General features: G+C 36.0%; 1 protein-coding gene across 8 annotated transcripts in view; it reads right to left on the bottom strand.

Moving 5' to 3' along the window:
- EYA4 (EYA transcriptional coactivator and phosphatase 4) overlaps positions 1–18,812 on the bottom strand; it is a 146,195-nt gene that overhangs the window by 73,493 nt on the left and 53,890 nt on the right. Inside the window, exon 1 of one of the 8 annotated variants that reach the window (XM_030446625.1) lies at positions 11,114–11,189. The exons of the other annotated variants lie outside the window; for them this stretch is intronic. The gene's annotated coding sequence lies outside the window, so the exon portion shown is untranslated. Of the gene's footprint in view, positions 1–11,113; positions 11,190–18,812 lie in introns of those variants that run through there. 8 annotated transcript variants of the gene reach the window in all.

Consider the following 18,812-nt stretch of genomic DNA (forward strand, 5'->3'; position numbering starts at 1 on the left):
TACATGCTGATCATATCAAAGCTTTCCTTTGCTATCCAACATTCCCTGACACCCTTAATTGCTATCCTAAAACAAATAATCTTGACCATAAATTAATATACAAACACAAATTCATTATCTTGACCACAAAAATAAGGTGAGGACTAGCTTAAAGATAGGTTGCTAGGATTTAGTAACAAATAGTAGCAACTCTGAAAATGTGCATGCTTTCAAAATTATTAAAAAAACCCATACAAATATTATTGAGCATGAAACATCTTTTTATGGCTAAATTAAAATAATTCTATAGCTATATATATTTTGTGAGAAAAAAAGTCTCAGATAACCATCCACAAAACCAAACAGAAATGCTAAAGTTGCCTAGAGAAAGATCTAAAAACAATTCGGAACTATCCCAAATTCTTAGCTGATTTTTTCACAGTGAATCACTGAAATGCTGTACACTTCCATAAGTCTCAAAAGGTTTGCAATTATTTAAGCTGAATACTAATAATAAATTTAGATAATACATATAAACAGTTTGTATGAAAATGTAATATAAAATTAAATGAAGTATGTAAAAATGTAATACTCTGTAGTTACCACACTTTTTATGTAGTTTTCTGACAGTTAAAAATTCAAAACACTGATGCTACAGGTGAGTAAAAGACCTTGAAACAACAGGAAACTGTTTTTTTTCCTTAATTTTTCATGATGCGGGCACTGTATATAGCTGTACTGTACTTTAACTACATTACATCCTGAAATAGATTAATCTTCCATTTTCTTAGCAATGAAATCGTTAGGCTATCAGCTAAAAATAACAAGTCTTTCTAAATAAATTGTGGTTTGAATTTGCTGATTTTTTTATATTATTATTTTTAAATGAAAACAAGGTGAGAATTATTTATATATTTTGAGCATGGAAGAAAACTACTGAAGTTGACCGTCGTATGTCATGTATCACAGTATATGAGTGTTCATATTAAAGACACCAGGTACATTTCCATGCTTCTAGAGATGGTAGGAACACCGTGGATCTGGTGTGGAAGCTTCAAACCTGTAACACAGTGCAGGTGTGAGATAAAGGGATGGGAACAGGGGAAGCCATTATTCTTCCACCATGGCTTCTTTCTGTTTTCCATACAAATCCTTCCTAAGATGGACATATTTGTGATGAAAGGTGTCCTTGCTACCTTCTTGTCTTCCCTACCTCTCCCCAGGTAGAGGTATTTCACCTGAACTAGCACAGTCATCTATTTCAGACAGATAGGAATTGTGCCAAGATGAGTTGTGAATAATGAGGACAGGTAAGTGGGGAAAACAGAAGAAATGGAATGGGTGCTGCCAGACTGAGGGACTGCACACTGTCCCAAACAGCACGTGTGTCTCTTCACTTCCGTGAAATCCTCTTTGTCTGCAACTCTGACTTTAGCTCCTGCTGAAGTTTCATGCTTTAGACCCTCAGCTTCATGGAACCAGTCATTGACTCTAAGCATTTTAAGAAGGAGCTATCACTTAGAAAGCATATACTAATCTGCTTCCACCTTTTGAGATGACACTCTTCATCACTCCCACAGTATTTTAGATTTTCTGTATAAAACTCTGAAGAAAAACATGTGGATAAACTAGCCTACAGACAGGCCAAGAGGCTGCAAAACAGCTCTATGTTTCCCCTGGATCTGATTTCACCAGGCTGGGATGTGAACAGCTACACATTAGATCCTTTGCTGGTGTGCTGAGGACACAGACGGTGAAGCAAACAGGGATTTAATCAGTCCTTGTAAATACTTTTTTCATACTTACAAGGAAGAGCATGATGGTTGTATCTTTCACGAACATAGCACAGTCTTATTGACAAAAATCTTTGTGCTACGTAAATCACTAAGATTTATTTAATATAAATCTGTGTTTCTATTGAAAAAAAAAACAGAAGTTGCCTTTGAAGTATATTTATGACATAAATTGACAAAACCTGAGACAACTTTAACTCCTCAATTTTCTCATTCCTATGCTATCTTTGGGGTCAAAACTTTCCTTTCTTGGTACTTTCTTGTTAGTGGAAGGGTTTCCTATGTGTTTGTTTTTGCAACCTGATTAATGGGATCACTCAGTTCAGAGCTCTAAGCTTCTTTCAAGTCTGTTATACCTGCAAACATTTTAAAAACACATTTTAAATTGCCTTTGGCAAAAGTGCACTTTAAAAAATATCCAAGGGTGTGACAGTTAAGTCATAATTTAAGTGATTGGAACCTATCTTCTACATTTTGGCATGTATTTGTACATGCACTGTGGGAAAAATTGGCATTCTTTTTTTTTCTTTTTGTTTGTTTGTGTAAGATGAAAGAAGGAAATATGCCTTCCTTTAACTGGTGGAGCAGGCAGGGCAAATGCCACACCACAATAGCACTTTTGTTTCAGCCTGGGTTACCTAATAGCTCACAGCTCACAGAACGCTTTCCTCTGCCCTGCTGGGAGGATGGGCCATCAGGCTGGCTCCTGGCCCAGAAAGCAAGAAAGAAAGAAAGAAAAGGAGCTAGCTACCCATTCAGTAGTTGCAAAGGCTGGGAAGCTCCACCAGCCTGGAGCTCATATTTTGCCTGAGTCAGATTCGAAAGCAATACTAAAGCACCAACGCTGTATATCTCATTCTCTCTTTTTGCTTTCACATTCCTTTCTACTCTCTCTTTCTCTGTCTCTCTCCCCCTCTCCTTCCTAATTTCTCCCACTCCCTTCCTCTCATTTGTTTTCTAAAAACCACTGAAGACAAGACTATTGCCTATTTTGGCCTTAATCTTTGATTTAGGTATGGAAAAATGCTTCCTATTTTTGCTCCAGTTATTGTCCCATAATCGCCCCTCCATTTGTTGTGATCCCACATTTTCATTAGTTCTAAGTATTTGCTTTTAAAATCTTAGTATTCCCTGATAACATTGATCTCTTTTCAGGAGCAAAACATACTGAGATACAGGAAAAGAGCCATTGTGTGCCATGCTTTCTAGATTTATTCCTGTGACTCCTCAGCTTCATAGAAATATCATAAGCAAACCAGGTGTATCAAAAGTTCTTTGGACTTATCATTTACTATTCAAGGGAATAGTAAGTCAACTCCTGTTATATGCATAAAGTTCAGTATCCCCTCAGAAGACTTAAACTTATTTTCTTTCCTCCTGCTGTTCAAAACTATCTGGGGCCAACAAATGCAAAGCAAAAAAAAAAAGGAAACTTTGAAGCTGAAATTTAAAGCAATGAAAGTCAGGAAGTTCAAAAGTTAATGTTCTTATGGCTCTGTTAACTTGGCCATGTTGCAAATACATCATGCAAATACTTCAACCTATTTTGTTAACAGCATATAGTACTGTGCCATAAAGCATAATAAAACATGCTTTTTTTCTTTTCATGTGGAAACCATCTTGTAAGAGTAACAGTACAGTGTATTTTAACTGCTAATGCTGATTTCTCTACCACAAGTCAAGTATCACTGCTACAAGATGCTTTCCATTTCAGTTCTGAAGATGCTGGTGCCTCACTGGGATCTAGCTTTCCCTTAGCTCATACGAGAGCTTGCATACTGACCTGCCAGTAGCAGAGCCCAGCTTCTCCCCTGACTCATTTGCCTCACCAGCAATTAATGTCTTTCCCTCTTAAGATAAAAAAATATTTGTCGCAGATTTTCCATCCCTCATTTAGAGGCAATTTAAACAAATGGCCTTGTCAATCACCTTCTCTTTATTGCTCTTCACTATCCTGGTTTCTATCCAGGAGCATACCAATACCTAAGTGTAGTAAACAACATATTCACACACCTGTTAAGTACTCATCCTTGCTACAGATAATGAAACACATATACATAAAATACTCTGGTTTAGTAGATAAACCCTTTTCCTCTCCCTGTACTCTTCTTTCCCTTCTATATTTTTAATCTACACATTGCTATGTGCTAAGGTTAAAGAAGATAAGCCCCCCCAAAAAGTGCTTTAGTCTCAGTTAATAGCCTACCATTTTTTAGCTAACTGAGAGTTTCCTTCACTGATGCTTGGTGAACACTGAGTAAGAAATGTTTACAGCATCACCAGCTTCACCATCCTTTCCATGTAGTACTGTAGTCATCAGCTGCACTCTTTATTACAGAGTTAAAAGAACTATAAAGACTGGAATTGTGGTTTTGGTCTATAGTCAACAAGTTCAAGAAATGTCATTTAGTGGAAAAGAAAGATCTAATGTGTCCACGGTAGCCTGACTTGATCTGAACTTTGTACTAGTTAGTCTTCAACAACAAAAGTCTTCATAAAAGTCTGGTCTATTTAAGAATGAAGGAATATCTTACTCATATTCCTTAATCATATAATGGTCTGAAACAATGGGATGAAATAGTTGAGTACATTTAAAGCTCCATGATATCTCAGTTTGCATTGATCCAAAGACAGTGCCAAGGTTAAGACTTTAATTATTCAAGACACCAAGGTAGACACAAGCTCTTCCAATGGAGCCACTTGTTCACCAGTACCACTTTTACTTTTGCTCAGATATACTTCGGTCAACTTTTTTTCACTGTTGTTGGTTTTATCACAAATTTATATAGCTATAGCTATATGAACCAGATGTAACTGTAGGAGATAAGTGCATTGCTTGCAGTGTCTGACAACACAATCCATGCTGTGTGACCAGTCCAGCACATGCATGTCATATAGAATCAGAAGAAATGTTGATCCTGGCAGATGCACTTTGGAAAAGGAGAAACACCAATGCTATGCTGCAGCTTTTCAGTACAATTTTTATCATTTATCTATTAAAAGGGACTCAGGTCACTTCTATGTCTTCTGGATCTCTTTCCATCTCTCAGGAAAGACTGCTGTACTCAGTGGATGGTGTCATATGGGACAGACAGCATCAGAAAGACAAGAAAATGTAACTGACGTTTACTCAGAGATCAAAAAAGATCTTCTGACTTCTTTCCTAAAGCAATTCAGTTCCACATCCGTACTTGAATTCAGACTGTGCATGAGCTAAAATGTCAACTTCAATTAAATTATCTTGCAGTTGGCCACTGGATAGTTTTGATGTGTTTTGGGCTCAGTAAAAGGGAGGCTGACAGCAGCTGAAGGCAAGGATCACTCCGGATTGCTGACTTCTTCAGCTCCAGTGGATTTCTAGCATGTGTGTCAGGAAAAAAAAAAGGACAATTACTGCTCTAAATGTTGGTTATTTTTGTCAGAAAGGAGACCAGCTAGTCACTGCTCTTCTTTGCAACATAGGCAGGAGTACCTGAGAGGCATCTCCCTGAAAGGCAGGAGTGCCTCCGTGTTGAGTACATGTGCCGAGACCTGGGAACACAAACATGCCATTTGTCACTAACCACAATAACTGCAGAAAATTACCCTATCCCATCAAGGTTTACATGGGCTCACATTGTGGCCTCCACCTTGCTCCAGCAGCTATGAGGGTAACAGCCATGGCTAAGTACGGGTATGTTTTTATTAAGTCCTTTAGCAAAAGGCATTCTCTGAGCTAGAGACTTGTCAAGCTTAGGACAAGCCTACAGAGATGTCAGCTTAAGTCTGAACAGGGACATAGTGGTTAGGCCCATTATCTCCAATGAAAGGATTTCAGAATAAAGAAGGTGAGTATGTGAATATGCTTTTGTGGGATGGAGGGCTCAATTAATGTCTGAAAGTAACAGGTGGATGGAGCAAAAAGACAGGTTGGAGGGAGGATGAACAAGGTAATATGAGCAGGTAATATGAACACGATTTCAGCTCAGCACCTGCTTATCCATTATCAGCTGGCACAGTCCTGTAAGCATTGTGGAAGATGGGAATTAGATTGAGACCATGTTAAGACAGTATTGAAATAAAATAAAATTACAAAAAAACCCCAAAACCCCCCCAACAATGACAACAAAAACCCACAAAAAACCCAAACAAAAAACAAACAAAAAAACCCCCACCACCACAATGAAAGCAAGAAAAAACCCTGTTCTGATATTCCATAGTAGTTTTTGTCCTGGTAGTAGATCAAAGATATTCAGCCATAAATATCTGACATTTGAACAGATGGTATCTATGAATCCGAACAGGAACAAATAACTTGGTCTATGAAAATAGCCCAAGCTGAAGTCATCAGCTATCTGTACAATAATAGTATTTTTTGTATAATGCCCTGGGGCCACTCCAATTAGAGCCACCTACTTAAAATGTGTACAAATAACTAAATTACAAAGTAAAAAAAAAAAAAAAGTATGTTCAAAACAGAGAAAAATGTGGAAGTACAAGAGGCGAGAAGCACTTGCACACCACTTTCCACCTTGAAAATTTATCAGTAAATTGGCTGCATATTTACAGTAGACAGCTGTCCTTTTTCATCAGTTTTACACATTTCTGTTCTTCCTCATTTGTTTAGCATTGTTGCAATAAGTTCTAGCAGCTGTTGTAACATGGATAAACTACATCAGATAACAAAAAACTTTGGCAATGTACTTCAATTAGGGTAAAGACCCAAAACAATCTTTCATAGCTCAAACTACTTGCTGGTCAAAATGAAATAATCTGTTCTTTATGGCCCATATTTTGTCTAACTCTTGAAAAAATAATTTGTTAGAGAAAAGATAAAATGACACACAGTGTTGCAGTATAAATCTCATAAGCAAATGGATATAATCTAAAGAGCTATTTACATGCATCTGAATCATCATGCAATCCAATTTAGTTTATTTCTGGTTAGCTTAGTTTTCAATGCCTCTACTTCAAAAGAAGAAGAAAATATTGCTAAGAAAAAAGTAATTTTTAAGGGCAGAAAAAAAAAGAATAATTATTCATCAGTGGCAAACCACAGTTAAAGCATACTTTCTAATAAGTGCATAGGAAATTATATTACTTATAATGCACACATAGTTACTGTTTGCTAGTAAGCAGCACAGAAGCAAAATCCTACTTCGTGAGACTACTTTCTACATGTAAGATTTACATGTAACTCCTCAAATATTAATGATCAGGTGAACTCCAGGAACATTTACAACACAAAATCCATTAAAAATCCAGTTAATATCATAGTGTTAAAAAGTCATCCAGGGAAATTAATCCTAAAAGGATAAAATACTAATTTTATCAATACACAAGGATACAGAATATATTTGCTTGTATCCTAGTAACATCAACAGCCATAATTAGAAAGCACATTAAAAATATTTACAGTTCCTTTTCATTTTCATTATGCTATAGTTCTTAACACTAGCCAGATTATCCTTATTTATAGAATGAAGTATGTAAATAAATCCCAAGCCATCTAATAATACATTTTTCATTATTAGTCAATGGGGACAACAACCAAAGTAGCATAGCTCTTAAAATACCACAAGAAAGAGCCACTTGACGTATCATATAGCAGCCCACATAAAAGTCACCTTTTGCCTCTTTTTTTCAGATTTGAAAAATTGACTGCTTTATGCAAGTATACTACTTCAGCATATCAAAATATTTTTTACATTTTTAGAATATAACTATATTGAAATATAGAATTTTAATTGCTTAAAGGCATGTTTTACTTTAAAAAAAATTATAAACAGAATAGTGGAATTAGCCTCCCAGAAACAATTAACTCATTGGGTTGTTGGGTTTTTTGTTTGTTTGGGGTTTTTTAGTTTGTTTGTTTGTTTCCAAATTCATATGACTTTGCTTATATTTGCAATAGGAAATTACGTGGAGTAAGGAGTTCTTCCAACTTATTTTGGATGGTTTTCTACACATATCTCAAGTGTTAAATGAAAAACTTCTTTAGTAGAGGAAAATATAAAAGCCCAAATTCTCGGAACTCCGAAAGCATTCAAAACAAAAATAAAGAGACAGCTTCATAGGGAAGTATGAATTTCATCTACCAAGGTCAACGGGCAGAAATAACGTTATTTATATTGCCATTCATCAGCAGCACTTTCTACAGCACAAGAGCGGGTTCTCCCCAGTTTCAGGCAAACAAGCAAACTGTCCTTTGTCTCCGGCTTTCACATGCCAAATCTCCTGCATCTTTCACCCCCCCTCCCTTCTCTCCTGTCTCCCCAACCTGATCCTGGAATGTTTTGGCCAGGAGGTTAAGAAAGATTCCCCCATTTATCACAACCTGCCAAGCACAACAGGGTCAGAGTCCCAGCCCCGGTCCTACCGCTTAACTAATCCAGCCCCAACACAGGCATCAAACTTCAAAGATTTTTTGCCACAGGCAAAAATTAGTCCTTATTTGCTTAAAAATCCAAGTATCAATCAAGTTAAACTCGGCTTCAGTGGAACAAATATTTTGAACATCCAGAGCAGCATGGACATTTGGTTCTTAGCTGTTACTCTAATTGAATGCAGAGCTCACCTGGAAAAGTACTACAAATAGATTAAGGACAGCAAAAATCTGATCATAAGGTAACTCATTTTATCCAGGAGAAAACTCTTGATAGAAAGAGCTGTTCAAACACACATGAGAATATGTTTTTTGCATGTGGGCACAAAATATATTATATTTTACATATATAATATATATATAAATATACTTATATATATATATATATATACACACACACATCATATATATATATATAATACATACAGAATCTGGTTCTCTGAAATCGCTTCAGATTATTTTACCCTCCAAAGGTTTTAATAACTATTCTACCAGATGATCAGCCACAATTATGTAATTGTTCAGATCAGGTAATGACTTTTAAAAGAATATTCCTGAACTGAAATTTGAAGAACAGTTGCAGATTTACAATGACAACACACAGAGAATTTTGCATCAATACCTAGGAAGAAAAACTTTAAGCAACTCCAGCTAAAACAATGTGTGAATTTTACTATTGAGACATATTGCCTATCACATTCTGTTCAGTCCAATGCAAACAATAGAATAATTATGCTTTTTAAAATTATTCCAGGTTCTTCAACATATATGTTTAACTGCATCACTTTGGTGCTAGAATGAGATTAATTTGAAAAGTGGCTTTTAAAAAAAATCTCCATATTTTCTTCAGATCTTATAATTGTATACTGTTTAATAATGCATTTCAGGGCAGTGATAAAGTATTACATAGACTAGAGAAATCAACCACAGAGATATTGTATTTCCTGTGCAGCTATTGCAGAAATGTGTAATTTTTATTATTTCCAGCAGCATAATTGAAAATTGAGTTCATAATATAAATTTTAAAAAGTAAAAAGTAGCATATTACATAGAGCATTAAATTCTACAGTGCTCACACACTTCTTATACAATGCTCTCCTTTTATTTAAAAATACTAAGTGATGCATCATTGTAAAATTTTAATCCTTTGTAACATTTAGTAAATAGATTTTACAATTCAAAGTTTAAAACTGAATAAAATGCAGCTTATTTCCTGTGTTATCCCACAGTAAATGTAGCTGATAAAGTTTGTCCAGCTACTTGCAACAGAAAACAAAATATCAAGAAGAAGTAAACATGCAAATGAGAGAGATAGTATGCAGTGTGTTTTTTTACTTGCTTTCTCTATTTTACAGTATACTCATACATTGGATCAAACTGTGATCTGTTTAAGCTTAGAAAATAACCTCGACTTCTAATTTCTGTAATATGACTTATCTTCCCCGTGGGCACATGTTAACACACATATACTTGCCTGCATGATCACACAAACATACAGACACTTCCCCAAAGGCACAGTCAAGTTCTTTTGCTCTTTATTATCGACATTCAGCTTGGTATTATCCACATTCACACATGATTGGTGCTTCTTGATTCTCTGTACTATTTAACAAGCTACACCAAGCACCTTAATAAATGTCAAAGTATCCTGGAAAAAATGCTTTAGCAAGAACCGTATTTTTAATTTGGGTTTTCAAAATATTGCTTGCTTTAAAATACCTTTTCCGAAACTGACATTTTATTTACTTCAGAAGAAATTACAATGGTACAAAAGGTAGTGAGACAGTTAAAAGCTGTTCAGTTGAAAAGTATTTCAGAAAATAGTGAGCAGTCCAAGAAAAGAAACATGTAACAGGATCCTGCTGCTTGCTGCTCACCAGACCCAGGCACAAAATCGAAGAACTTACTGGCTGTAATAATTATCATACCTTGCTCCAAACAGGTCCCTACATGTTACAGTTCCCTATAGCAGCGTATGGCTGTCGACAGCGGGACCATACCGGGTTGCTCTTTCTTCCCTGGGACTTTGCTTGCTGCACAAGGATAATAAAACAGCACTCCCAAAGTAAATCCCCCCCGAGCCTGCCTGAATGAAACAGACATTTAAGAAGCAGTAATCATTCCGCCAGTTCCCACCACGGCCCTCTGAAGGCAGCACAGCAGTGGCACTGCTGTGTTTCCCTGCTACATGGAGGACCTAAGGTAGAAAAATGATCTGAATAAAACAGCAGCATATGTGCAGGGGCTCCCCAAAGTCATACAGTTTTAATCAAAATTTATTGCCAATAAACGGCATTCTCACAAAAAAGTTTGAAACAAACTAACAACAAAGTAAGACACCAATACAAACTCCCAACAGAGATAACAGAGCAAGTTACAGCGAACTGAGCAGAAGGACTGATGCTTTAGCATCATTATTACATTTTAGTGCTATTTTTTTCCAAACTAATGTTAAATCAACTTAGAAATGGACTAAATAGACTCAAAAGAATTATTTGTAAATGAAACTCACTTTATTTGTATCCAAAGGTTTTGTAATTTAGCGCTAATTAATTTAAATTCAATTTATGTCTAGACACCTGTCTCAGCATGGTTTTTAAGTCTCTTACAATAATGTTACTGAATAAAAAACCAATGAACTGCTCACAGATGTGACAAAATGTGACATTGCAGAGTACTACAGTATTACACATTATGTTCCTTACCACACTTAACAAATAAACTCCTGTGGTAATAAAACACTTTTCCTGAAAGAATTTGACTGATTCAGTCCTGTACCCTAAAATTCTGTGCTCTAGGGCCATTGTGAACAAATACACCATTTCAAGAATAAGTTTAAAACTGCTACTACAGAAAAGAAAACTAAATTTCTTTGTTAGAATAGAATATGACTGTGCAATTAATACTTATATTTCCTGGTTTAACAATAAACAGCATTTGCATCAATATCTCAAATTAAAATTCATCATAACCTTACCTCAGTTGTCTGAAGAACAGAAATGAATTCCCCAAATGTGCAAAGTCAGTTTCCAGGACAGAAAAAAACCCATGTCATCTGTTATGTTTCGAAATAATTAACTTGGACTGTACAACAGCAGCAGCTGAGATGTGCAGACGGATTTTCAAGACCAAAAAAACTTTGGCACCGGTCAGCTAGGATTTCTTAAACTCAGAAATACTGAAGACACTTTGTTCTTCCTTGAACTGTCACACCAAGCCTAGCACAATCCAGTTACTTCAGTTAACTGAGAGGAGATCTGGATAGTAAACAAGCTTGGCTCTGTCCAATGGCTTTCCCCACCCTTCTGTTTATAGTAAGATGACTTGCATTCAGAGGTCACCCCATCAACAGCTCCTATCTTTCAGTGGGTATCTAATGTGCTGCATTTATCCCAAGGCTCTTTTAATGAAACCACCTTCCTGGTCCCTGCTTGCCTGCTGTCACTATGACACATCTGCTCCTTATTGTGCAAAGTCCTATTAAGTGTTAAAATATACAGAAAAGACGTACCTGGGCATATATTGTGCAATTAATATGGCTTTTTGTGGGCACAAACCTTGTCTGTGAATATTGACAAAAATAGTCTTTTTAAAGATGAAAGAAAGAATTCTGCCAGCAACATTCATCTTCGGAATAAAAGAAATTCAGGAGGAAGGAAGATGGATGCCATTGTTTCATGTGGACTTTAAAACTTTTAGAAATATTCCCCCAAAGGCCTGTGCCAGATAATATTTACTTGAATATGTTAACATGGTGGAAACAAGAGATGAGGAGTGTCCTCAAGCTCTGCTGCAAAATGTCACAGAGCCAAGAAAAACAAGGGTCAAGTGCCAGGACCCCGATGCAAACACCGAGTCAGTTCTAGGCTGAAAGAATACATGGAATTGACGGCTCTTATGAAACACAGTAAACACACAGCAGCATACAGACTCTTATGCATTTTTATACATTCAGTGTGCTACTGGTTACAAGGGGTTAGTGAACCAGCAGGCAATTCTTATTTTCTTCATACAGTGTTGCAAACCAAAAGGACAAAGCCCAGCCTCACTTCTTACTCCACGGGAAATTACTCATCACAACAGACACCGCTAAATTAACTACACCTTAAAATGAGATCAAGAACATGGTGTTTAGCATTTTTCTTCCAAAGTCTCATAAAAAATAAGAATTGAAAACAGATTCTAAATTTCTACTGATGTTTTTCCCCCCACTCCTTAGCCATTGGGCAGCACTAGAAAGTTCAGGCTTCTTTCACACGGAGACATGAAACTGAAGATGGCACTCTCTCCCCACACAAACACCAACTTGACTGCTGCTCAGAAGTGCTCTTCGAGTGAAAGTTACACCTGCAGCACATTTTCAGCACCACTTTTGTCACCACTACAGCATCAAAATGACAGATAGTAACTTGGCTCTCTTAAAGCTAATAAAACATGATTGATGATCTGGTCAAGAAAGCCATGTCAGTTCAGATTAGGATATTTGTGCCATCATTTGACAGGTCCCACATTTTATTATTAGAATGGATTCTTAGGACTGTAAGGGACACTAATAAATACATCCATCCAGATTTTCCCAACGTCTTTTTTCTTACTTAAAACCTATTTATGAATTTTAAGTACAAAAGTTCTTTTTCATATGAAATCTTGTTCCTTTTTTAAATTATGCTTGGGAATACAAGGTGCCTCCTTAAACAGGTGCCTGTGAGCTGGTATTATCTCATTCACTGAAATCCAAGTAATCCTCATTTTACTACATTATGTAGCATAATAAAGGCCCAACTCTTTGACAATGAAAACCCACTGGAGCATATATAAAGAACTAGGGAGAGCATAATCAGCCTTCAGAAGCTTTTGAGATTAGCATTTGGTATAATCTCACTCGTTATTCACTTAAACAACTAATACATCAGATACGGAGTTCTGCTAATGTGAGACTGATTGCAAGCAATTTTTTTTTCACCACCAAAAAAGAGAAATAAGAGAAAAAGCAATCCTGGCAAATGATGCCAAGGGAAGACTGAAAACCACAGGACATGCACTGAAAGTGAGCTCTAAGGCTCAACTCCTGAGACACTGCTTAATGAACTGCAGAGAGCTTTTACAGTAGCAAATGAGAAACAAAAATTGAGTTAAGAAGCATGCCAGAAAGTCTTGACTCAGTGAAACTATAGTAGATTTGTTTGCCATCCCATGCCACTATTTCACCTCTGTCCTCCTATCATCAGCCATGGACTGACATCTCTCTTCCCAAGAATGCAAAGACAAAATAAATGACCATCAACTATCCTTCTTTTCCCATTAAAGCAAGACGGTTTTATAATTTCTCAGGCCTGGATACCTGGAGGAACAGTATACTCCCAGACACTTTTGAAAATGTTTATCATGTAGTGGCAATAAAAAAAAAAAAAAAATCTATGCCACAATTCTGCCACACAGAGGTAGTTTTGAGATGATCAGAGAAAATCATTACATCTACAGCACCAAATCCTTTCTCAGGCTGACATGGGAAACCACTGTCACAGCATCCCTGTCACTGATGAACTGCCCTGTCAGCAAACTGAGATTACCAGGTGGAGATATTTTCTATGGATGCATAAATCAGAAGTTTCTTCATGCCCTTTATTTATAACTCCATCCTAAGGACATGAATGTGACACGGGAAAACAGATGATATTTGTCAATAACAATTTTACTAATCTGAGAAAATATGAAAGCATGAAATGTTAAGTGTTTCTTGCAATTAGTTCTGCAACCAAAAAGTTTATGCTTTAGGGCCACAATAGTGAAAATTATTTCAGATACTATTTTTCCTGATCTTCACTTTGTTTTGTATATTGTTTTTCACAGTTTGCTTGCAATATGTGAACTACCAAAAAAAAAAAGCTTACCTTAGCAAGACTTTATATTTTAAGTAATGTCACAAACTAAGAAACTCTGCAGGACCACATAAACTCTAGTTACAGTTAAATGCACAGCTTTGCAGACTAATAAAAACAGCAGTATAGGTATGAAAGATTTCTCTACCTTCTTTATTTTTTTTTTTCATCTAGGTGGAGAAACTGAGGAGAAGGAAAATGCTCTAATTACATAAATAATATTTTCTTAAAGACATTAATGGGAGCATATACTTCTCTTGAACACATCTTGACAGTTGCTAAAATTTTACTGTGCCTTCAGATTTCATCTTATGACAGAAAATACTTCATTAGTACAATCTTAGAGGGAAGAACACACAGTGGCAACACATTTTGTTCCTATTGAGCAACCTTGTCTAATATGTTCTAAGAGCCTCCACAGTATGTTTTTCAAGCAACATAGTGATAAAAAATACCCCCCAAAATTTTAATTTAAGAAGCAGAGACACTGTGAGAAAGGGCTGCCTGTCAGATTTTAGGTTGGTCAACAGTTTCATAACTGGAGATCAAATTCACTGCCAAATAAATATTTTATTGGACTCAGATCTTGCGTTCAAAGAGGGTTTGAAGGCAATTTGATCAACAGGACCATACCAGACCTTGACTCTTCTATCTTGGGGCCTCCCAGCATTTCCCTGGATGGCCAACTGGCTCTGGCAGGTCATGGCCAGCCCTGGGGCTGTCAACCTTTAGCCATATAATGGATAATGGTATAGTGATGCCTCCAATCAACAAAGCTTTGTCAAAAATCTAACTTACTCAACTGCTTTTACCATTTTTTGTCAGCTTGCCTTTTTAGTTATGAGACTGTCAGAAAGAGTAGATTCCTGGGTCTGAAATGCTAAGCTTTTTCAATAAATTGAAATTAAATTTAAATTTATGACCCCCTCTAAGGTGGTTTTGTTGTCTACTAATTTTTTTTTGTTTCTTTGCCTGGGCACTCTCCAGCCTGCAGCTCTTTAGAGCAAAGTCTGAGGTGCCATCAGAGTCCCTCCCATCACCTTCTCTCTCCTCATTCCCTCAGCCTTGCAGAGAGCTGCTTATCAGATACAGAGATCAGCAACAATGAAACAGTAGATGCCAGATGGACTTCAAGAGATAAACTTTTTTGATTATTGAAACTTTTATCAGAAAATAAGAAAGATTTGATTTAATCTAAAAAATAAAAGATAAAAAAATAAATGGAATCTAGCTAAATTCTGAGTTCAAATTAAAAAACCAGACATCTAAGTAGATCAGATTTTTGAACAGAGATAATGGAAAAAATTTATAAATAAGAATTCTACACTGTAAACATAAATCAATAACGGCAACAAATTGTACATATTTACAAACACTTTCCTGAAGGAACTTTAAAACCTCACTTTTAAAAAAAGTTTTGTGGTTTTCTTTATTTGTCTTTTGTTTTCTCAGAACTTGCATTTTCCAAGATATTTCTGCTGTCTTGCATGTAACTATGTAAAATGCAAGTATACATCTCCATCCTTTTATTTTGAAACATTAATGCCATAAACACAATAAAATTGTAATAATTAGCAATACAGTATTTCCTGCCTCAGCACCTCCATCTCAGTTTCTTCCAAAGGTAGGTAATTTTTTCCCCAAAAGTAATTATTCACATCTCATTTCTACGTGCCATTTTAAAAAATACGGTATTAATTCTGATATTAAACCAACTATAAATAAAATCCTCAGCTTTTCAAAATGTGTAAGTTCATGGTATAAACTTTGTGAAATGCGTTTTCATATAATTTCTCCTAAAATAAGTTATCTTTTGATAATTTAGGGGTTTTTTTTGATAATTTAGTTACCTTTGATAGATTATCTTTGATAATTTAGCAGCACATTAAAAAAGTATTAATTGAAGCTCCCATTGACTATAATGTGGTTTTTTTACCACATTTTCTATGGCTCCAATAAAGATCATTCATGTGCCAATGATCACTGCTGGGCACAGATATGAACTCAACGGTGAAAGCTTAACATCTAGTTTTTCTTATGGCTCTAGAGCCAACTTCAGTATAATTTTCCATGTTTATTTTATGATCCTCCCCCCACCACACCCCCAGTTATTTATTTAAATAAGTACAGGATATAATTACAGTTATTTTAAAGTTAGAAAGGTGCTAACATTTTTGAAACAACCTGGAAAGCTGTAAGGGAAATGAGAGCTTGAGATGTTAGGACTTTTGACTACAACTTCTGATGAGCAAACTGCATTTTTAAATCACCGTAACCATTATACATTCAAAGACAGTCTGTAAGAATGCCTAAGTAGTTACTGCTCTTAGCCAAGCCACGTATTCAAGGTAACATCCAGCCTGAGAAAACAAAATTCTGTCCATTTATTTCTCTCATTTTTTCAGATGGATATAATACTCTTCACTGCTTGTGCTGAGCATTTGTTTTGGTTTTGCTCTGCTTCTACAACAGGACCTCCTCTCAATACACATAAGGCAACTTCATTGTACACAGTAAGAAATGAAGTTTTAAGGAATGGTATGAGAGACTTTTTTTTTCCTTTAAAAGAAGGGCTCTACCCTTGCTTTAACTTACTGTTTATCTTGAAAAATGATTGGCATCTCCATAATTACCACGGACCTCCTCACCACAAAGCAAGAGCAATATCAGGCCCAAGACAAGGAAAGCAGGGATCCCAAAGCTGTGGTATGCAAACCACTTCAAGGCAATACTTTTGTGCTGGGGCAGGCAAAGCAGGAGCAGCAGCAACAAATCCTGACATTTGTGGGCACAGTGCTGGGACTCACACTGTTTATTTGTGCCTGGAGCAAAGCCTGGAGGGGCAGGGGAAGTGCTTTTTGCATGAAGGAAAAGATGGTGTTTGGGTTCTGACTTAGGAGACATGGGAATTAAGGAATGGCTGACTCACCCTAAAAAAGATCATGACTCTTGTATGACTCTTTTCTAGCAAATAATCTCTTTTAAACTATCACTTTAAGGGATTAACAAAAGCAAAGTTTAACTGAGGTCACCTCTCTTACTCAGACTGGTACGTAAATATGTAAAAAATCCCATTGTCCTTTCTTAGAATATAAACTTTCAGTGCAACTTGATAATTTTTAAACATGCACTAAAAATAACCTGATTTAAAAAAAAAAAAATTGCAAAATTAAAAAAGAAATTGCAAGGTCTGTAGTTTAATAATTGCGTGTATAGCAAAAGCTCTGGCTGTGAGTGAATGAAGCTTATCTTTCATAAATTTAGGGAAGCCAGCCACTTTATACAGAAATAGTTTTTACTGCATTAAAGCCTTGAAAGAGAGCCTTAAGTAAAAATTATTGGCATACATGAGTTACATAGGGTCTGGTTACAGTGAAAATTCTTGGGCTCCTAAATGTCTGGTTATGAGCATGGCAGTGACATACCTGGCTTACCTGGGCCAGTCAGTTTGGTCTGTATTAGAATCAGCTATCATCCTACAGTTATGAGACCTAAAAATATCCTTTACAAATCTGGACAAAAGATGAATTAATCAATTTATTTTTTAAGTAAATTTTTATTACTCTTTCTGTATAATGACCTTTATTCCTAAAGTCACTAAATATTAATAAAGAACACATACTCTGAAGGTACTGCTGAGCCATACTAAATATTCATCTCAATCTTTTAATCTGAAGAGATTAACAGTTAAAAAAACCTCAGACATCACACCAAAAAGAAAATGTTTTACCTAGCTTTTCCACAGGGTTACAGATACACAGGGTTACACTATAGCTGCTAGGAAGTTAGCATACTGCATTTTTAGGCATGTATCTGTTTCTAAAATCATGCCTTAGGTACATAATTTATTATTAAATTTCTTGCAATCTTTTTTTATTTGGATGATTTCTCTGCTCTTTTTTCATGATGCTTACAAAAAAATTATAGCAAACATGGTGCTGATAATTTTATTTTCTTTTAAATGCTTATGTTCTTTTACTCATCAAAGAGGGAATCACATGGAAGTTTCCATTTTTTCCTTTGTTTGTGCTGGCAACTTTACCAGTGGGAATTACAAAGAATTTCACAGCCTGGCAAAGGGAGGAAGTAACATCTCTATATCCCCCAAATTATCCAGCTTTCAGCAGCTTGCTTCTTTTTCTGCTATGCTACACTGTAGGCTTTTATTCCTTTTTGCTCCACTGACAGTTTACTGCTAAACTAAAACACAATCCTCCCTCTGCAATTTTATTAAATCTAACCTTTGCTTCGAGCTGTTGCATTCTGAAGCCTAAGTTAAGTTTTTTAGTCCTCTGCAGTGCAGAGACATATTCTGTTCTCTGGAGGCATTCACCGACTTTGTGTGGAATGCACCACAATAATCAAAAGCAGAATGTGGGATTTTGACTTCTGTAGGTAGTTCTGCTAAAATATCATTTTATTAAACTGATCACTTACTAAACTCTATGGGCTTTTAAAATTTTCAGAACACCCTAAAATTCTACATTTCTTCATATGCAAGAATCCTTCAGTATTTTTAAGCATGCAGATTTACAATTGGTAATAGAAGGTTATTGATGTTGACTTATAACAGCACTCTCCCTTAGCTTCAGTCTACAGCTATCCATGACACAGCAGCAAATTTTCACCCTTGCTGTATTTTTTAACCTGGTTTTTCTATTCACAAAAAAAGTTTTAATTCACTGCATCCGGTTTTCTTCTCATTACACTTGCAATTCATCTGCAGTCAATGGGGTTGCACTGTTGTAAAGGAGAGCAAAATTCGGATCAGGATACAGATTTCAACACCACCCTACT

Source organism: Calypte anna, chromosome 3 (assembly GCF_003957555.1).
Source record: "Calypte anna isolate BGI_N300 chromosome 3, bCalAnn1_v1.p, whole genome shotgun sequence".
Lineage (NCBI taxonomy): Eukaryota > Metazoa > Chordata > Aves > Apodiformes > Trochilidae > Calypte > Calypte anna.